This window comes from Hippopotamus amphibius, chromosome 6 (genome assembly GCF_030028045.1).
Source record: "Hippopotamus amphibius kiboko isolate mHipAmp2 chromosome 6, mHipAmp2.hap2, whole genome shotgun sequence".
In the NCBI taxonomy this organism is placed as follows: Eukaryota; Metazoa; Chordata; class Mammalia; order Artiodactyla; family Hippopotamidae; genus Hippopotamus; species Hippopotamus amphibius.
Genome location: NC_080191.1, coordinates 34885921 through 34909067, shown reverse-complemented (window position 1 = coordinate 34909067; position 23147 = coordinate 34885921). Strand labels below are relative to the sequence as shown.

Here is a 23147-nt window from a genome sequence, read left to right as displayed (position 1 = left end):
ATATTCAACGAGATGATACCTGAGAACTTTATAGAATTAATAAATGATACCAATTCTCAGATTTAGAAAATACAGAATATCTCAAAAAGGATAAACAACTAATTTCCCAACACATCATTATAATAGTGAAATTTGAGAAGATGCCTACAAAGATAAGGCTGAGACATCAACAGTGCTGACAGTAAATTTTACCAAGGCCAAGAAAGAAGCTGGAAGGCAGGGTACCGGGGGAAACACTGTTAAGAACTGTGAAACAAAAAATTTTTAAAAATAGGAATAAAAGATCTTTACAGGTAAACAAAAACAGAGAGGACTTACAATCAATTGAATTCTCAGCACAAGACTATATAGAGGATGTACTTTAAGAAAGAAAATAAATCCAGAAATAAAGATCTGAGAATCAAGAAAGAATGGTACATTAAAAGAGGACTCAAAAAATGGGAGACCATATTTGCTGTATACATATCCAACAAAAGAACTGTATCCAGAACGTATAAATAACTCCTACAAATCATTAAGTAAAATATAGACAACCTAATTTTAAGAAAGGGTAGAGGACTTAAGCTGGCACTTCATAAACAAGGATATCCAAATGGATAATGAGCATATGTAAATATGCTCAAAATCACAGTAATCTTTAGGAAAATGCAAATTAGAGCTATGAGGACATATACCATTACAAGTCTACCAGATGGCTAAGATTTCTTTTTAAAAAATGACAGGAACAAGTTTTGAAGAAAGTGTGGATCCATCAGAACTCACACACATTGCTGGTGGGAATTTAAACTGATACGTCTACTTTGGAAAACTACAGTATCCACCAAAGCTAAACAAATACGTACTGTGTAACTCAGAATTTCTACTCCTAGGTGTAAATGAAACAAAACTGAGTGCCTTAACCTACCAATAGGACATGTACGAAGATGTTTGTAGCAGCCTTAGTCAAACTGGGCGTAATCCATGCCAGTGAGCCATAGAATAGACAACTAAATGGTGGACGATGAGGCAGCAACATGAGTGCAATGAAACATGCAACAATGTGAATGTATTTCAAAACCATAATGTTGAATAATAGAATTCAGACACAAAAAATAGTATATGCCGCATGATTTCTTTTATATTAAATTTAAGAGCTGGCAGCACTGCTTTTTATTAATGGAAGTGTGCTGTTGGCATGTGCGTTGGTGATGCCAGGAGGAGGAACTGTCATGGCACCTTTGGGTGTGTCGTTCAGGATATGCTAATGTATTACAACGAGCATATAATAAGGCTCAGGGTCTACTGGAGGTCAAATCTTCCACTATCTTGGGCCTAACAGATTCCAACCAGTTTTTGTCGTATCCAGTTTCTCTCAATGATTGTGTCATTCTTTAAGAGTTGTGCACTGCCCTTTCCCTCCATCTCAATAGTATGCTATCGGAGGAGAAGAGCTACATCATTTCTCTCTTCTCATTACATGGAAATAATTGCCTAATAATAACCTCATTTGGATAACTTGATTATATATTGAAAGTGTTGAGACAAAAGGTATCCATATGTATTTCTCTTTTAGATTCTAAAAATCTAAAATATAAATTAGCTTTATCAGGGTTTCTGTTAGGAGAGTGGGAATTAGACCATATATTTTGTTTCATATGACTTTTGGTGGTTTTTGTTGTCATGATTTGTGTATAAATGAGGTATTTCATTTTGCTATATGTATAGAAAGATGTACTCAAAATAATAACACTTCCCATTCTTACAACAAAGTCATGAAGATGTGAAATTTGGGGCAAAGGTTTATACGATCCTGGACAACTCGGTAGGCAGGACCAATCTAAATCCAGGGCTCATACCCCAACTATGGAAATCAGAGGTGAAGGTAGATTTTAAATCTATAAATCAGGACTGATAGAGTGGGAAATAAATAAAGCTGCTAACAAAGTGTTTTCAAATTCCCTATAGATATTAAGACTAGGGATTTGGGAATAGGAAATTAGAATTCATGGGAAACTGGGAATTCTCCAAATTGTAGGTTTTTATATTTTAAAGTAATAATTTATTTATGTTTTTAAAAATAATAATGAGTGCCCATAATAATAAACAGTAAATCGTTTTGTGTGGAAGATTTTTAGTGTCAGAGGTTTTCAGTTAAAAAATAAAATATGGTAATAAATACATGGTTTTTTCTTAAGAAATAATATATTGTGATAAGATGTAAAATGTTTAACTGAAGTAGATATTTATAAATCATTTAAAGAAGGGAACATTAACAAAATAAATGTTAAAATCATTAAAAATTAAATGACAATAACGATTATTTATTATTTAAAGGTTATTATTCTTAAAATGAAATTTTACAACATATGAAGCAGTAATTGTCATAATCCATAATCTTGATCTTTGTTTTGAGACAAATATTTCAAACATAGAAAATGTTACATGGATGTTGGTTGAATTTTTAAGTTTGGGTGTTAGTGTACATGTTATTTCCCATAGACTCATTTCCATTTTAACAATAAAAATATTTTGTCTGCTTGATTTTGATTCTGCCATTGAAATCCATACTGCTTAGGCTATATTAGATGTTAGGTCAGTTCCTGATTTCATGTCAGAGTATTTTACAACAGCATTCCTATGTTCTTCTCTTGGCATTTCTTCTGTTAAAGTAGTTACAAAGAACTACAGCCTGGAGCAAACAGTTAATCACTGAATGCCAGGCAACATTACTAGGATACTGTAGCATTCCAATCTCTGAGCAAGGTTAACAGTAGACAGTCATGGGTCAAAATTGCCAAAGTAATGGCTCTTCTGCTTCTGAAACCTAATACTTTGGGGAACACTATTCATCAATTTGTATGACGTAAACTATGCATATAAACTTGCTAATTTTATCTGCAAGAATACCTCACCATTAACAACAGCCAGAGTCGCAAACATCCAGTTACAACGTGGCAACAGCAACAAGAAAGAATGAACTATTAGACCATGATGCTTCTCTCTCTCCTGTATGCTCCTGTTCTGATTCATAGACCTGGCCACCTTAAAGTTTGACTCAATTATGTCAAAACGTAAGTTTAAGTTATGAAGAAGGAAGGAGAAGGCCTATAATTTCCCATGATTTCTGTAATTATAAAACATTAATATTTTTAAATATTATTCCTATGTCTTGCTCCATAAATTCATTTTAGGATACCAACCATTTGTTATGTTATTTCTGCAGAGTATATTTAAACCCTTCATAAATAGGAATTTTGGTAAATTTTTTTAATAAATTTATTTATTTTTATTATTGCCTGTTTTGGGTCTTTGTTGCTGCACATGGGCTTTCTCTAGTTGCAGTAAGCAGGGACTATTCTTTGTGGCTGTGCGTGGGCTTCTCATTGCGGTGGCCTCCCTTGTTGCAGAGCACAGGCTCTAGGCACACAGTCTTCAGTAGTTGTGACAAGCAGGTTCAGTAGTTGTGGTGCACGGGCTTAGTTGCTCCATGGCATGTGGGAACTTCCTGGACCAGGGACCCAACCCGTGTCCCCTGCATTGGCAGGTGGATTCTTAACCACTGCGTCACCAAGGAAGCCCGGTAAATTTTTTTAAAATAACACTTTTTTATTGAATAATATGCCCAGGATTGAAATTCAGGATTGCCCAGGATATTCCCAGGATTGAATTCAATATTTTGAATTATCTTATTTTTTTCTACATTAATTAAAAAATTTACTCATTGGTAAAAAACCCCACAATTTCTATTTCCAAATGTTTCTATGACCAGTTACCTCCATATTCCAACAGCTGGCAGCCATGCTAAGTACTTTTAATGATAAAAATACACTGATCTATTAGTCACATAACTAAGGTAAAAAGTCTAAAAACCTTTTAGATTTCATTTTCTATTTTTAGACATTTTCTGGACAATAAGAATGACATAGTACTTTAATGATATTGTGCCAATAATTAGTCAAAATTCTTGTCATGTTATAAAGGTCAGAACAAATTTTTGAAAAAAGATTAAACCAGGGACTTCCTAGGTGGTGCAGTGGTTAAGAATCCACCTGCCAATGCAGGGAACATGGGTTCAATCCCTGCTCCAGAAAGATCCCACATGCCGTGGAACAACTAAGCCTGTGAGCCATAACTATTGAGCCTGCAATCTAGAGCCCATGAGCCACAACTGTTGAGCCCATGGGCTGCAACTACTGAAGCCCGTGCGCCTAGAGCCTGTGCTTCGAAATAAGAGAAGCCACCACAATAAAGAGCCCATGCACCACAATGAAGAGTAGCCCCCACTCGTCACAAGTAGAAAAAGCCTGTGTGCAGCAATGAAGACCCAGTACAGCCAATAAATAAATAAATAAATTTATTAAAAAAAAGATTAAACCAAATTTATTTTAATTAATATATATTACCATTGGACATAAAGCAATACAAATTTTAAGTATATACAAAGTTAAAGACAGTAAAAGAAAGAAAAGTGGAATATATTTTAATATTTATAACAACTTCATTGAGATATTGACATACAATAAATTGTGCATAATCACAATGGAAAATTTGATAAATTTGGACATATATTTATGGACATAAAACCATCACCTTAATCAACATAGTGAACAACATGCTACTCCACTTAATTTGTCTTTCTTCCCTGTCCTTATGTGACTACTTTGCATCTTCTTTCTATTATGAATTAGTCTGCATTTCTAGAATTTTTATAAGTGGAATCATGTAGTATATAATTTTTTTGTCTGCCTTCTTGTATTTAGTGTAATTATTTTGAGCTTCATGCATATTATACTGCATGTAAACATGGTTTATTCTTTATTTTGCTGAGTACTGTTCCAGTGTATGGATAGACTACAAGTTATTTACCCATTAACCTGTTGATGGACATATAAATTGTTTTCGGGTTTTTGGCTATTACAAATAATGTGCTATGAACAATTCTATACTAATCCTTCTATGGAGAGATGCTTCTATTTCTCTTGGGTAAATATCTAGGAGTGAAATATATAGTGGGTATGTGTTTAACTTTTTAAGAAACTACCGAAATGTTTCCTGTCATAGTCCTAATTTCTCATTTCAATCAACAGTGTATGAGATTTTCAGTTGTTCCACACTCTTGGTGTGGTAAGTCCAGTGTGTGTGTGTGTGTGTGTACAGGCAGTTCTTGCTTTGCACAGTTTCAATATGCACAATTTTCAGTCTATGGTGTGTAGTTACAGAACACCAAATAACACAAGTCCCCCAGCAACATAGTTCAAATTTCAGTTTCACAAAGAGCAAACATGGCTTCTAGCTCTTCAGTCCACAGATCCCTGTGTAAATAGCACAGGTACATATTGATCAGTGACAAATCACATTGCTTCTTTTAAAGTATGCTGGTGTCTGGGTACTTACTGCACATCTATTATTCAGTTCACACAAGAACAGCAAAGAATGTAGCTGTGTGGCTTCCTTGTCTCCCAGTGATAAGCTTGCCTGACATTTTACACAATTGGATAATCCAAACAGGGTATCAAAGAGGCCAACCAAAATGAAAGTGTAGCAAATAAAAGAAATGTGATAACACTGACCATGAAACTTGAATCAAACAAGAATGGAGTTGTGGAAGAATAGCTGACCATGAGGATGTTGACACTGCTGCTGTTTGAGAGACTTGAAGTATGAAACCAGAGGAACTTGAAGGCGTAAGTGAGGAAAGTGGGTGTGGTAAAAAGGAGAACGAGGTCTCAGAAGAGGTGGCGACAGCACAAATTTACATATTATAGCAACCCACTGAGATATTTCACAACATTGAAAGGATAAAATATTGGATGCTTATCCAAACTTAGAAAGAAGTATGACAGTTCACCATGGTACACTTGCTCTGTATTGTTAAGATATACCTTGAGAAGAAGAAGGCAGGGACTGTTCACACTGTTTCTGATTTGTTTTACAAAGAAACATGACACTTCAGTTCTCAATGTTGCCAGTTTTAAATTATAGTGTACTAGATAAATATTAGTTTTCCTATTCTTTTTTATTTGCTTGTACATTTATAAATGACAGTGTGATTTTTTAATGTTTAGACAAATCTTTTAAAGGTCGTGGAACAATTTTAATAGTTCCCATTGACTATTAAGAGAACTTGGAACAATTTCAGCTTTCACAGTCATTTTTATGGTCCCTTACCATGTAAAGCAAGGAGTGAGGGTTAAATTTTAGAGGTATGTAGTTTGGCTTTCTGGCAAATGATGTATTACGGTTTTAAATATAACTAAGAGAAAATGTTACAACTGTATTATATAGTGTTACCAAAATAGGAAATGAATAATTAGTGACTGTTGGGAATGATGTCAGGGAAAGAGAACATGTCAGGTTAGACCAGTTAATGTGCAAGGGTCAACAGCTTTTTCTCATCACGCTAGACTCTCCTGCATCCTGGTGATGATGCTTATTTCCCATTATCGTAAGCCCATGGGGAGTCATTACTCTTGATGTACTATTACTTTCTAAATGTGCCTCATATCCATCTACTTCTGTCCATCTCTTTCTTGCCTTTACATGGATCCTTTTTCAAACTGGCATGATCTTCTATCCCACCTCAGTCAGGCTAGTGAACCGCAGTGTTCAAACATCTCCTTTGTGAATTCTGCAACATTCATTCAAGCAGACACCATATCCCCACTTTTCCTCTACTACTATAGTACATAGGATACAATAACGTATCTTCAGTGTTGTGAATACTTGTTTGCATGTATTTTCACTGAGTTCCTGGTATTCAGGCAGTTTGTGTCATTTGTCTTTGTATTTGCAATGGCACGTTGTAGGTATGTAGTGCATGATTTTTAAATGAATAAATCTCTAATGCTGTATAAATTTAATTTACTATGCTGCCTTCAATATAGATTGTTATTTTAAGCTTTCTCTAGTCTCATGAGTGCATAATAGCTAAATGAAAGCGTGAAATGAAAGACTTTGTTCACTGATGAATAAAAGTGAGACTTGACCAGTGCAGTATCTTTCAAGACAACACGTGTGACCCTGGAACCACTTTTTTCCAGAGCTTGCAAAACATTTGGAAACCAAAAAAAAAAAAAAAAAAGCTGATATCATATGTAAAACTTTTTGCCCAAGGTTTGGTGATTTGATAAGCACTGAGATGAGAGCATTGATTTTGGAGTCAAACCTAGATTTGTCACTTACTAGTTGAATGATCACAGAAGTGGGGCTTCATTTCTTTATTTATAAAATAGTGTGGAGAGGGGCAGCAAGTAACGGCTCCATCATTACCATGGAGATGAAGTATGATGACAGATGCCCATGAAAATATGCATAAATAGACATTAATCTCTTTCCTCCATTTCTTCCCTCTTTTTTTAGATTGCAATCCTGTTTATGTTTTCAGTATCTATATGTTATATTATAAATTTTTGAAATAATCTTTTTGAGCATTTGAATTATGTTAATAGGAATCATCTATTTTCTTTTTTAAATTGAAATGTAATTTGTTTACAATGTGTTAGTTTCTGGTGTATACCAAAGAGATTCAGAGAGAGAGAGAGAGATACATATATGTATTATATATATATATATATTCAGATTATTTTCCATTATAGGTTACTACAAGATATTGAATATAGTTCCCTGTGCTATACCATAGGACCTTGTTGTTTATATACTTATATACTTTATTTATAGTAGTGTGTATCCATTAATCCCAAGCTCCTAATTTATCCCTCCCCCATTCCCCCTTTGGTAACCATAAGTTTGTATTCTATGTCTGTGAGTCTATTCCTGTTTTATATATAAGTTCATTTGTATTATATTTTAGATTTATGTAAGTGATATCATATGATACTTGTCTTTGTCTGACTGACTTCACTTGGTATGATAATCTCTAGGTCCATCCTTGTTACTGCAAGTGACATTAATTCATTCCTTTTTATGACTGAGTAATATTCCATTGTATTACATCTTCTCTATCCATTCATCTGTTGATGGACAATTAGGTTGCTTCCATGTCTTGACTATTGTAAATAGTGCTACCATGAACATTGATGTGCATGTATCTTTTTGAATAAGAGTTTTCTCTGAGGCTTCCCTGGTGGCACAGTGGTTGAGAATCCACCTGCCAATGCAAGGAACATAGGTTCAATCCCTGGTCCAGGAAGATCCCACATGCTGTGGAGCAACTAAGCCCGCGGGCCACAACTACTGAGCCTGTGCTCTAGAGCCTGTGAGCCACAACTACTGAGCCCACAAGCTGCAGCTAATGAAGCCCACATGCCTAGAGCCTGTGCTGCACAACAAGAGAAGCCACTGCAACAAGAAACCCGTGCACTGTAACGAAGGGTAGCCCCTGCTAGCCACAACTAGAGAAAGCCAGTGCGCAGCAACAAAGACCCAACACAGCCAATAAATAAATAAATAAGAAAATAAATCTTAAAAAAAAAAGAGCTTTCTCTGGATATACCCTGAGGAGTGGGATTGTTGAATCAAGTGATAACTCTATTTTTAGTTTTTAAGGAACCTCCATACTGTTCTCCATTGTGGCTGCACCAATTTACATTCCCACCAACAGTGTAGGAGGGTTCCCTTTTATACACACTCTCTCCAGTATTTATTGTTTGTAGACTTTTTGATGATGGCACTTCTGACTGGTATGAGGTGATATGTCATTATAGTTTTGATTTGCATTTCTCAAACATTAAGCGATGCTGATCATCTTTTCATGTGCCTTGTTGGCCATATATATGTCTTCTTTGGAGAAATGTCTATTTACGTCTGCTGGTTGTTTTTTTTGGTTTTGTTTTGATTGGGTTGCTTTTTTTGTTTTGTTTTGTTTTGTTTTTGATATTGAGTTCCATGAGCTGTTTGTATATTTTGGAAATTAAGCCCTTGTCAGTTGCATCATTTGCAAATATTTTCCCCCAAGGAATCATCAGTTTTCTGAGAGCTTTTAACCTGTATTCAACTCTTGTTTATTATTTGTAGACTGGCCATGAAAAATATAAAAACCCCAAGCAAACTTTCTTTTGTCCCTAGTAACTATTAGCTATTATTTCTTTACATTGTATGAGCCCTCACTGCCACAGTATATGTATTCAAGGATTGAAACCTATTGTTCTTATTGTCTGACTTCAAATGGTTGAGTAAAATAAATAATGGTTCAAACTCCATGCCAGTTCTATCAGTGAAGATAATAGAGAGTTATCTATAACAGGAGTTTTTAAATATTAATTTAACTTTCAGGGCTAAAGTTGGTAAAATTAAGTCCCGTCTCCTGTCTGTAGCAAAGTTTTAGCCCTTCTTATGACAAGGGAAGCAGTTGAACACTGTTTAATGCTCAACATATTAAATCCTATTGCTCATAAACCAGACACTCATGAGTAAACAATATGTGTATTTTATTTTTATGCTATATATACATTAGAACTAATACTTAGGTTTCAGTTTATGTTGTTTTCTGTATTTATTTTATTTTAACCTAATTCAAAATACCTGCCAAGAATGTGTCTGAATTCTAAGCAACAGTGGAAATGAGGAGAAGGGTTGATTATAGGAATGACCACTAGATGTTGCTAGCTGTCAAGTTTATAAACTAAGCGGCCATTTTCTCAAGTTTGCATCTCCCTTATCTTCACCCATGTTTTCCAAACACAGTACCTAATCTCATGCTGTCAGTAAAATTGGAGCTTATACAAAAGCTAAAATTTGTAACATCCAAGTATTTTTAAAAATGCTTCCAACTCTCCACTCAATCTTTTTTCTTTATATCCTAAAAGTTGGGATAGTTTATACCTTCCAAACCTAGAATTTTTTTATAATATCTAAAAAGTTATTCTTAATATAATTAAAAATGCATAAGCTGCCTCCTTTCATGCCCATATTAATTTAGACATTTTTACTGTAAAGACTACAAATGATTCAATTATGGTATAACTTGGTTCAACAAGGCACATTTATTCTGGAGCTAGACTGAAAGAGTAACTGTCAAATTTTCAATTATAGACTATTTCTTCTTTTGTGGTATAACCTAGGAGGTGGGGAAGGGCTGCAGCAGAACACTAGGATTTGGGGAAAGAATTTCTGGTTGTGTCTGAAATCTGCAGACTGGATAGGCAAAATTCTGGTAAGGCAGTTTTAATTATTGTTTCCATTAGGCAGGTTTTTGTGTTTAATGTTTGGTTTGCTTTGTTTGCTTTGCTTTGTTTTGTTTTGTTTTGTTTGTTTTGTTTTGTTTTGTTTTGTTTCTGTTCAAGAGTAAGGAGACCCAGGGAAGGAATAGAGAGGCTTCATATTACCTCCAGGTCAGTCAAACGGCATGTTGCAAAGGATCTGTTGCCTGAGGACCCCATGAAGAGGGCAGGCCAACTGTGGAAGAGCCAGAAACGTGCACAGTAAGTGTTATTGAAAAATCATTAGATGAAATATCTAGAAGTCACACTTCATTTTTTGATCATGCATTTTAATGACATATCTATGATTGAACTTCTAATTCACCTATCTATGCCATACAATGTAAGATACATCAAAGAATTTGTAGAACCTATAGAATAAGGTGCTTTGTGGAGAAAATTTAAATCAGGAAACACTGTCCTATAAGTTAACAAAGTCACTATGAAGGGATCTTAATCCCCAGGAATAAGAATCCACTGTGATAGATCCTTTAGAAAAAGATTTGTTACCAAGATTGTAGAAATGCGGGCTGCACTCCACAAAGGAAACCCAGCTTTTTGCAAATTTTGCTTCACAATATTCAAATCTTTAAAAAAAAAATTGTAGGAATAAATGCAGACTTAATGAGTTTGCTCTGAGTCTCACCTTCCCTAACTGTCAAGGGAGAAGATTAGATATTATCTGCCACTGAACCAAGCGCAGGCAAACTTCCTATCAGGCAAAAATATAGGGATACATTATTTTCAACACACATGGATCTCACTCTGGATAGTTGATGGCTTTAGATTATGCCACTTAGTAACACCCATTTTTGATAGCACACACGCGTCCGGTGTTATATGTTAACAAGCAGTTTTATGTTGTGTTTATATACTGAATGTTAAGGAGTGATCTTCTAGTTAACTTTGGCTCTTGTGCATGTCTCATTTGTCATATCATACTGCTAGTTGTTTTTATTCAGGAGTGCTCTGATCATGTATAGTTCTGTGATCCAAATATTCGGATATGAAGATATTTACTTTCCACTACATTTTCAAGAGTTATAGGCAGAAATTGTTAATAAGTGAACTTTTAGAAAATGTCCTTGTAATTTTTTGCTTTGGGAGGAGAATACATGTGTGCTTTTCACACATTATTTTCTGCCTATTTTAGTATTTAAACACAATATTTTCTGAGTTTTGCTTCCTCAACAAGTAGTAGATTAATAAGTCAGAAAATTTAATGATATTTCTGGAGGAAAAATATAAGACTGAAAATATGTTTTCACATCAAGTAGAAATGATGATTGGAAGTAGTAAGAATCTAATATTGCTCATCATTTAAAATGTTGCCAACAACTTTCAGGGACAAGCTCTATGCAGTCCTCCAGTTCTTCACTATGCCAACAAAATTACTAGAAGATGCCTGTGGGTGCTGACCTAAGGGGGAGGATCTTACTAATCTTTAGGCAACAGTAAAATCACTCTCACTGAAAATCAATTTTATTTATGCATGCGGTTTTACAGTCTTATTAATGAGGGAGGAACACCATTTCTCTTTGTTATATGTAAAGCCTTTTATTCTTAAAGCACAGGAAAAAGCTTAGATATGCATCTGGAATGACCTGAAATGCTTTCAGAGTGTATCATATTCATAACAGCTAGAATCAGATTTGGGGTATATGCTTATGTGTTTGTTTTTCTGTTAGAATGTTAACATTTGTGAGAACTGAGGAAAAAATACAGCATTTAATGTAATAACATCTAAAAAACTGGTTTTATAAAAAGTGAAATTAACATATGTTTTCCATAATCACACTTAGACCATGTCTGCTTTCTACAATAAGCCTTACTTTTGGCCAAGAAGTGCTCAGTTTTAAGTACCACAAAATTGTTTCTGATCAACTCTGCAAAAACCGATTCCACAATCATATCTATACAAAGAGTTTTGGTAGATTTGAAATTTCAATTAATTAAACTCCTCCTTCTCCATCCTTCAAGATGTTGTGACTATATCTTTAATTTAGTTTGTAAAGAAAGGAATCGATGAGTATGTGCGAATACTTTGTTGAAGAGAATTAATAATGATAAATCATACTACAGTAGCATTATTACTACAATAATAATTTACATTTTCATTATGGGACTCTCAATTCTTACAAAACTGTAAAGTTCAACACAGAAATACTTTACCTATTTTGAGATGCAAAAAAGATATCCTTTTATACCCCAAAATAGTTAAAATGCACTTTGATTTTTTTTTATTGCTGTTGGGAAAGATGAATGGCAGCTAATTTTTGTTATATTTTGTTGTATGTACATAATTTTGTTTTGTTATACACACTAAAATTTAGCTTATCCCTTGATCAAAATTGTCAGTTGGTCTGAGAATATCTCATTGTCATACTCAAGCGAATCAAGGAAGGGCAATTCAGATAGATAAAAATTCATAATTGTAAAAACAATGACAGCCATTATTACAACTGATAATACTTTTCTATGTAAAACTGATGATTTTTGAAGGATAGTGTTTTGTTTAGTTAAATTTAATCTATCAACATGGTAAAACAGTTTCTTCATATTTTATGCTTAATTTTGTATCACAAAATCACTGTCAATAATTTGTGAATAATTGAGATTCACAAAATTTAATTTTTGAATATCCACTTAAAGATAACCCAGTTTAGAGCATCCATTATTTTGGGGTAAGTTGGATATTATGCTTCTATTGATTTTCACAGGTATTTCAGAATATTTTTTATTATAGATACACATGGCTGATTTTATCATTTATGAGTGTATTTCCATGACTAAAGATAGGGACCTAAGGATCTGAAACAGTTCATAAAAACCAAGCTAATCTGAAAATGGAGTCTTGATTCTAGGTGTGGGCTAGCTAATAATTTTCTCCTCGTTCCATATAATTCTTTAGCTAAGAGGTTCCATATAGCTTGTGGTTCAAAGCACGTTTCTGGCAGTTCTGCAGAGACCTGTTATCTTATGCAGTTTCACAGACCATTTTCAGGAAATATCCTAAAGGAAAACTTGATTTGTGGTATTGTCAAGTTCTAGGATATAAAGAGCACAGGGTGATGATATGACACAGGGATAAACTATATAGCAGTTTGGTTTTTAGCACGTGTTGTATTTGTTTGTTTTCTTTTGTTTTTTTGACAGTATTCTCAGTTGAATAGATTCTTTGTAATAAGGTTTTAGTTGGGTGTTTTATTACTCAAATGAATCTAAGAGTTCATCAACTGTCAGCTGATAAACACAAGCTATCGCCAGATTTATGGAGAAGAAAAAGCTCAGAAAAGCCATCTGGGCATACTTCGACCTGCATATGCATAGATCTGGTTCAAATTAGCATAAGATTTTGAGAACTGAGCTAATAAGTAAATCATTCCCCAGATCCCAGACTGACCGCTAAATAGGGCACATATCGGACACATCCAATAGCACTGTGGCATTGCAAAGGCTTTAAAAACTGAGCTGACATTGAAACCATAGCCTACAGAAGATGGGTAGAAATTCACAGCATGAATTTTACTGGGTAGATTCTCTGCTAAAACAAAAATGTCAACATTCTCCGTGGGATTTAAACAACGTCCAGATTCTCATAATGTAACAGTCAAGATGTCCAGATACAATCCAAAACATATGAAGAGAGATGAAAATGTCAATTTTCATAGAAAAAGACACTTTACAGAAGCTTATGAAGAGATGGTATAGATGTTGGAGTTGTCTGACAGAAACTTTAAAGCAGTTATCATAAAATTGCTCAAACACGTAATCATGAACATTCTTGGAACAAATGGAAACTTTTTTAAGTATTAAAAAGATAGAAGATATGTATAAACAGAAATTTTACCACAGAAATATATAATAATAAAAATAAAATACTTGGTGGTTGAACTCAGTAGCAGGATGGAATTGACAGAGGAAAGAGCAATGGAAATTATCCGTATGAACAATAGATGGAAAAGAGATTGAAAATTCTATATATCTCTTCCAGCAAATAGAAGAGAGGTAAACCCTTGCTAAACTATTTTATAAGTCTATCATCACCTTGATACTAAAACCAAAGGAATCAAAACAAAGAAGCCCACAGACCAAAATTTCTCATGAATTTTGATAAAAAATCCTCAATAAAATATTGGCAAATCAAGTTCAGCAATATATAAAATGAGTAATGCACCGCTACAAAGTGGAGTTTATCCTAATCATACAAAACTGATTTAAAAATCAGTGGACATAATCTGCATTTTTAAGAATATAAAAAATAAAATCTGTAAGATTATATCAAAGCAAAATAAGCACTTGACAAAATACAAATTCTGTTCATGGTTAAAAACTCTCAGAAAACTAGGAAGAATTGGGAACTCCCTCAATCTGATTAAAAGACATTACAGATAACTTACAGTTAACCTCATATTTAATGATGAAAGATTGAACGAGTTCCTCCTATGAGTGGGGACAAGGTAAGGATGTTCACTCTCACCACTCCCATTCAAAATTGTACTGGATGCTTAGTGCAGTAGAGCAAGAAAAAGAAACAAAAGGCGTACTTTACAGAAAAAGAAATGAAATATTCCTCTTCGCAGACAACATGCTTGTCTACATAGAAAATCTCAAAGAATCTACAAACAAATCTAAAAACTGTCAGCTTAGTAAGATCGCAGGATACAACACTTTACAACACTTCAAAATTAATCTTCTATCTATATATTAGTAATGTACAATTGGAAACAAAAACTAGAAAAAAATTAATATAACTGAAAATATTTTACCCCAGATGAAATATTAAGATACAATTCTAACAAACATGTATAGGATCCTTGTACTAAAAATTTTAAATTCTAACAAAGAAAAAAATCAAAGAATTAGAAAACGTAGAGTCATGCTGCATTTATGGTTTGAAGGCTCATTTTTGTAAACATGTAAATTTCCCTGATTTTCTATTTTGTTATTTTGGCTGCATTGGGTCTTCATTACTGTGCTCAGACTTTCTCTAGTTGCGGCGAGTGGGGGCTATACTCTTTGTTGTGGTGTGAGGGCTCCTCGTTGTGGTGGCTTCTTTTGTTGCAAAGCATGGTCTCTAGGTGCACAGGCTTCAGTAGTTGTGGCTTGTGGGCTTGGCAGTTGTGGCACGTGGGCTCTAGAGCACAGGCTCAGTAGTTATGGCTCACAGGCTTAGTTGTTCCACGGCATGTGGGACCTTCCCAGAGCAGGGATCGAACCCGTGTCCCCTGCCTTGGCAGGCAGATTCTTAACCACTGTGCTACCAGGAAAGTCCCCCAGAATTTATATGTAAATTTAAATTTTAATTACAATACAATTGAAATCTCAGCAGGATTTTTTAATATATAGACAAGATGATTCACAAATTTACACAGAATAGCAAAGAGAATGTCAAGGGAAGTCGAATAACTAAACAATTTTGAAAAAGAAGAGAATATATTTAAAGGAAACATATTAACAAGTTTTAAGACAGTTATTAGGACAGTGTGATATAGGTGAAGGGGTAGAGAGAGGCTGGAACAGGGATTCCGGAAATAGACCCACTGACTCTAGAATAGATCCAATAAAGCCAATTGACTTTTGCCAAAATAGCCAAACAAATACTATGGTCAAAGTACAGCCTTTTAAACAAATGTGTTGGGAAAATTGAACCTCTATATATCAGAAATCAAACCTTAAAATGATATAAATATTAACTCAAAGAAAACCATAGACTTGAAAGTAAAATGTAAAATTATAAAACTTTCAAAAGAAAAAATGTAGGAGAAAATCTTTGTAATCCAGAGGTAGGCAGCAAGTTCTTAGATGTGACACTAAAATCATAACTCATAAAATAAAATATAATAAATTGGGTTTCATCAAAATGAAAAATGTTTACCTTCCAAAAGACAGAATTAAGAAAATGAAAAGGAAGACTGAGAAGAAATGTTGGCAAATCATGTATCTAAAATATACTTGTACCCATAGTATATAATAAACTCTCTAAACTCCACATTTAGAAAACAAACAATCCTACTGAATATGAGTAAAGAATTTGAGAAGGTTCTATCCAAAGCAGATATAAGGATAGGAAATAAGCACATAAAAAGATATTCAACATAATTTGCCTTTAAGAAAAAGAAACTAAAAACTATGATAAATACCACTTTACCCCTATTAAGATGGCTAAAAGATTACTGACAATATCCAGTGTGGATGAAGATGCACAGGAACTGAAACTCTCATACCCTGTGGTAAGAATGCCAAATAATATAGCTACTGTTATGGGTTGAATTATGTCTTAACCCCTAGTACCTCCAGAGGTGACCTTGTTTGAAAATAGGATCATTGCAACTGTAATTAGTTAAAATGAGGTGATATTGGAGCAGGATGGGCCCTTAACCCAATATGACCGGTATCTGTATAAGAAGAAGAAATTTGGGCACAGCTATGCACACAGGGAAAACATCAAGTGAACATGAGAGAGAAGGTGATGCATTTATAAGCCAAGGAACATAAAAGATTGCAAGCAAACCTCCGAAGCTAGGAGAGAGGCATGAAACAGATTTTTCTTCACAGCTTCAGAAAGAAACCAACCCTCTTGACACCTTGATTACGAACTTCCAGCCTTCAGAATTTTGAGACAATTAATTTCTGTTGTTTAAGCCACCCAATTGGTGGTACTTTGTTACAGAAGCCCTAGCAAACTAAAACAGCCACTCTAGAAAACACTTGGACAACTGCTTACAAAATTACACAGATACTTGCCATTGATGTTACAATCCCACTCCTGGGCATCTACCCTATAGAAATGAAAATGTGTGTTTGCACATGCATTATGACTTTATAACAATCATACACTGGATGATTGTTTATAACAATTCAATCTCTAATTGCCCAAATCTGGAAAGAACCCAAATACCTTTCAGTGGGTGAATGGGTAAAAAAAACTGGCTCACCCATGCAGCGGAATACTAGTCAGCGAAAAAAACAATAAGACACAAGCAAAACAAAAAACTTAACAACAACGAAACTCCTCACAGAACTTAGCGAACCACAAAGCCTAAGTGAAAGAGCCAGTGTCAAATTATCACACTGTATGATACTGTCTATAAAATTTTCTCAGAAAAATAAAACTATAGTGATGAAATACAGATCAGTGGTTGCCAGAGATAGAGATGGGGAAGTGGTCATTATAAAGGGATAGCATGAAGGAGACCTGGGGATGATGCAACTCTTCAGTGTCCTGGCCATAGTGGTTGTTTATATTAATCTACACACGTCTCAAAATTTATACAACTGTGTACCTAAAGGAAAAAAAGTCAATTTTACTGTATTATAACTTAAAGATAAAATAGTCTGAGCTGATCTGTATGATTTACAATAGCATTTTAAAAGGACACATCAAGTCCTCTTGGATTAAAAGAAAAATGGAATAGTGATGTCGAAGCAAATAATCAATAAACAATCTATAATAGGAGATAGAAGAGAGTTTTATTTGACCCAAGCTGAAGACAGTAGCCTGGGAGACACAGATTCAAAGAAGCACTTAAATTGTCCTCCATGGGATTACAAATGGGAAGGCTTATAAAGGCGAAGACGCAAAATTACGTAAGTTGTAACTGTACTTATTAAGAAAGGATTGGTTGGGTTCCAAAATGATTGCATAAATACAACAGAAGACCTTGGGACCACAAGGTTGCAGCTGCCAGCTGCTAGCAGATATTGTTTTGAAAACAGCCGGTGATGTCCATGATTTTGATAGAGTTCAGAAAATTCAAGTTCTCAGTGATGCAAGAGCATGTCTGAAACCACATCCACAACGGCCACCTGTCTCCACTGTGAATGTCTGAACCACACTTACTCCATTTTGATTTTTAAATGCATTGTTTTCTTTAATGGTTAAAGCAGATGTACAATGTGCAGGCCATGTTTGACAGGCCATAAGACAGGCTGCCTAGCTAACATAAACTTCAAGCCAAATCATGTATAAGCCAGAATGACCTCCTCATACCTCAATACGTGAAAATTTCTTCCATCAGTGGTATGGACTTGATTTAAAATGAAAGGGGATGTAATCACCAGAACATGTTGGTTGAAAATGCATAAAATTTGTATTCATAGACTCATAGATCAAATTTTTTTTTAAAAGTATAATTTTCCAGCTATTAGTATAAAATTAAAAGTTTACTTTTTTCTCTTGGCTAAATTTTTTTAAATTATGTTCTTTCTTTTTCTTTTAATAAATATATTAATATCTTCGATCAAAATATAAAGACTATAATTTAGTTGATTAAAGATCATGTGGTGAAAAATGAGTAAAATGACTAGAATACAACTTATATGAATCTGCATAAAATTGAAGTGGGAGAGAATTTTAAAATCAAGGATGGATATTCAGATTTCATAAACTGAAAAATGGGTATGTTTGATTATAGATAATAAAATGCATGGCAAAATTCACTATTTCATTTGCCGTTTGCATCAACACGAATAGACTTGAAGGGCACTATGCTAGGTGAAATAAGTCAGACAGAGAAAGACAAACACTGTATAATATTTATATGTGGAATCTAAAAAATACAACAAACTAGTGAATAAAAGAAAAAAGAAGCAGACTAACAGATATAGAGAACAAACTGGGGATTACCAATGGGGAGAGAGAAGGGGGAGGGGCAAGATAGGGGCAGGGGACTAAACAAAAGGGTTATTACAGAATTAGATGAGGGCGGCCGGCGGCGGGCGGCGGGCGCCCGGCGGGCGCGGGCTGCGGGATGCGGCGGCACGCCGCGACAGGGGCCGCCGTCAGACCCCCCGAAGCGGCCGGCCCCGGCCCCGCGGCGGCCCCCGTGGCCGCCTACCCGCCGGTCGCGCCGTCCCTGACCGCCGACAGCGAGGCGGCGAGGCGGCGGCGCCGCACGCGGCCGCGTCGGTGGACGAGAAGCTGCGCGCGCTCACCAAGCTGCAGTTCCCTAAGTACGTGGTGCCGCCGCAGACCGGCGCGCGCCACGCCGACCGCTGGTACCCGAGCCTCACCAAGACCCGCCTTCCTGGCGGGCCTGCCGCCGCCCGCCGCGCCCCCGCCTGCCGTGGCCCTGGCGCCCCTGCGCGCCGCCGCCCGCGACTGCCTGCTGCAGGAGCACGCCTTCCGGCGCCGCCGCCCGCGCGAGCCCGCCGTCGCCGTCGCCGCCGCCGCCGCCGCGGGCCTGGACCGGCTGGTGGGCTCGCTGGCGGGCCTGCTGGGCGCGCACAGCCCGGCGCTGGCCGCCGCCGCCCTCGATCGTAAACGTCCAGTTCACTTTTACTGACTGCGTGGGGAAGAAATTATTCCTGGTGGCCATCGGAAAGGCCGAGTGGATGCTTTGCGATACCAAATAAATGATACACCACACAACCAGATTCGAATATCCAAGCAGCTCCCCGAGTTTGTACCGCTGGATTATTCTGTACCTGTAGAAGTCCCTGTTATGAACTGTAAGCCAGACGAACTTCCATTATTCAAACGGCAATATGAAAATACCATGTTTATTGGCACAAAGACAGCAGATCCACAATGTTATGGACATACCCAGTTTCATCTGCTACCTGGTAAGTTAAAAAGGGAAAGGCTTTGGAAACAAAACTGTGCCGATCAGGTAGAAGTTGTCTATAGAGCTAATGCGATCGCGAGCCTTTTCGCTTGGACGGGAGCGCAGGCTATGTATCAAGGATTCTGGAGCGAAGCAGATGTAACGCGACCTTTTGTCTCCCAGGGTGTGATCACAGATGGAAAATACTTCTCCTTTTTCTGCTACCAGTTAAACACTTTGGCCCTGACTGCACAAGCTGATCAAAATAACCTTCGTAAAAATATATGTTGGGGGACACACAGTGAGCCTCTTTATGAAACCATCGAAGATAATGATGTGAAAGCTTTTAACGATGATGTTTTACTTCAGATAGTTCACTTTCTGCTGAGTAGACCAAAAGAAGAACGTCACAGCTGTTGGTAAACTAAGAAAAAACATTTGATTTGGGACTTTGGGAATACTTATATTTCACTGAATGAATAATAAAAGGAATTTTGATAATGAGAAAAAAAAGAATTATATGAAATAATGTGTGTGAAAGTTTTGAAAATTGTAAAGCACTATAGAACGTAAAGCATTTTAATTCAATTTATTAAACAGTTAAAAAACTAAAGGGAAATAATTTTTTAAGTCACTATTTCGAAGGTCAAAAAGAAAAGAGAAAAAATTAAAAAATTCTTTGCCCCTTAGAGAATGAAATTTGTATAGAAAAATGTGAAGTGATATTACAGCTTGACTAGAAAATGAAATTGCCAAAAACAGTCAAATCACAGCAAATAAGACACATGAAAATAAACACATGAAAATTTATTCAACCTCACGAGTAGTCAGAGAAATGTAAATTATAAGTGGACAAGCAATGGGGTGACATTTTTTTCACCAGATTTCCCAAATTGGCAAATAATACAAACAGTAAGTTCACAGATAATGAAACCCAAATTTTAGTACCTATAAATAAGTACATATATGAAAACATGTACAACTACACCAATGGAAAATGCAGATTTAAGAAACCCAGTGAAATACCATTAATTCACCCACCAGACAGAATAAAGTTAAGAATAAAGAAATAACTAGGGAAAAAAATTGTGATACATTACACTTGTTTATTCTGGTAATATGTAGATAATATTAAGAAACAAACACAAACTATTTTAGCTAGGAATTCTGAAGCTAAATTCATTCCAAAATATCCAAAGCTAAAGCTTGACAATACTGTGGTGTTATAAGTGGATACAACATTATTAAATGTTCATTAAGTACAGCACTGGTCATAAAAATATTTTTAAGATATGTATCTTATGGCCTATTTTCCTGCAATATATGCATACACATACACACACACACATATGCATTTTCATTTGAGAAGCAGATCATTAATACCCTTAAAGATTTACTAAAGTTGAACCTTCTTTTTATTTTCTCCTACAGAATTCAAAGTGACAGTAGACTGAAAACAAGGGAGAAATTTGATTTGAATTATATATTACAGCTATCACTCAGTGCTCATAGTGAGGTAGTATTACTCCTTTTCAACTCGTCTTTGACTGGAACAAATAAATCAGGTGCATCTACATGAGCGATGACACTGCTGTCAAGTAGGAATTAATGGACGTGGCAATTAATGAGATAGGCATTTAATAGACACATCTTTCTTATCCTTGTGCTAAAAAATTTATCAAATGTGTACATCTTGTTGACAAATATTCTTTGGTTACTCTTGCAATGACTTTTGTTTGTAAGCAGTTTTTTTTCTCTCTCTTAAAGCTGTTTAATCATATTAGTAACAGCTCTTGGAAAGTAGTAATTAGAAACATCTAATTATACTGCATTCTAGCTCTCCTTCCATCATCACCTATTACTTCAAGGAGATTTCCTATTTCAGATTGGTAGATAAAGAAAAATGGGCTGAGTTAATTGACTTTTCTGCAAGATATGCTAACAGTCAAAAGTGGACCTCTGCAGCAACTCAGTACATGCAGGGCTATTGTAGGATTAGATACTTCAGGATTAAAGTCTTGGGTCATTCCATAAGGACAAGAACTTTGATTAGGTTTGGAAGAGGTAAGTCACAATTTTCCCCTAACCAGCTCCAATAATGGCTACTATTGAAGATAGGTTTATTTTCTTCCTTGTTTGATTATTTATATATTTGTATCTTTTAAGTGGCTTCTTTTCTGCTTCCTATAATCTAATATAAATTTGACCCTTAAATTTTATTGTTGGGTTGTAGACTGTCCAAGGGAAATTTGATTGAATCTAGAAGGGAAATGATCATAATGGGTACAGAGAATAAATGTCAAAACTTGTGTTCCCCACTTTCTGGATAGAGGAAGAGCCTATATTCATTTGCAGGGGGAGTTGTACCATCATGTTTGATGGAACATGATGCTGATTGTATTGTTGGCATTTGAAAATTAAAGAAGTCTAGAAGGATGTTTGTGTGTGCTGAGTTAACAGACGTGTGGGCTGTGCCAATTTGCCTACTGTTAGTTTATCACCATCTTTAAGCCCTTAGACTGACATGGGAAGACATCTCCTTGGTTTACGTGTGAAGGAAGTTCTGGATACGGTCACCTTGAGAAGAGGTACTCATGCAGGATTTGTAAGGTGGAAGAGAAGGAGAAGCCCTTATTCTTCTCTGACAAATGTGGCCAGACATTTGGGAAGATTACAGATGATCTCCACATCAGACTGGAAATTCTCCGATGAAAAACCTGTTTCAATATCAAAGCTACCTTAGGTCATAGATGGGATTTTTATATTTGCAGCTTCCCAAGCAAAGGAAATTGAAGGTTCCTGGACCCTGAATAATGGCCCCCCTCCAAAGATGTCCACACCCTAATCCATGAAACCTGTGAATATATTACCTCATATGCCACAGAAATTAAGGTTGCAGGTGGAATTAATGGTACAGACCTTCAGATGGGGAGATTATACTGGTATATCCTGGTGGGTCCAGTCTAACAACATGAGCCTTTAAAATCAGAGAACCTTTCCTGGCTGGTTTAGAGAGAGATGTGAGGACATAAGAAGGATCAGAGGGATGAACCATGAAAAGACTCTACCTGCCATTGCTGGATTCAAAAATGCTGGACACAACTATTAAAGAAAAGACATTGAAATATCTAGATATTTGCACTTGTAAGTCAAATCACACCTTGTGAAAACTACTAACAAAGCCTGATAAATGAGTATTTTTCTAACAACTGAAATATCATGGGAAGCATTGCCTTTGGTGTTATCATTTTCCAAAATGATAAAAATATACAATTCTGAACAAAAGTAAACAGTTTTCCTTTGAAATGTGTGGTCATTATACTTTTGGAAAATTAAGCACATATTTAAAGTACAAAAATATTTTATATATATAGACAATTACTCTCTAGACTCAAGAAATGAAAAAGAAATAAAAAGAAATATAAAATTTAAAAATGTATTTTAATGTCAATGCTGAAGCACA

General features: G+C 35.6%; 1 pseudogene; it reads left to right on the top strand.

Moving 5' to 3' along the window:
* Nucleotides 1-18868: 18868 nt before the first annotated feature.
* Nucleotides 18869-23147, top strand: LOC130854814 (28S ribosomal protein S30, mitochondrial-like; annotated as a pseudogene).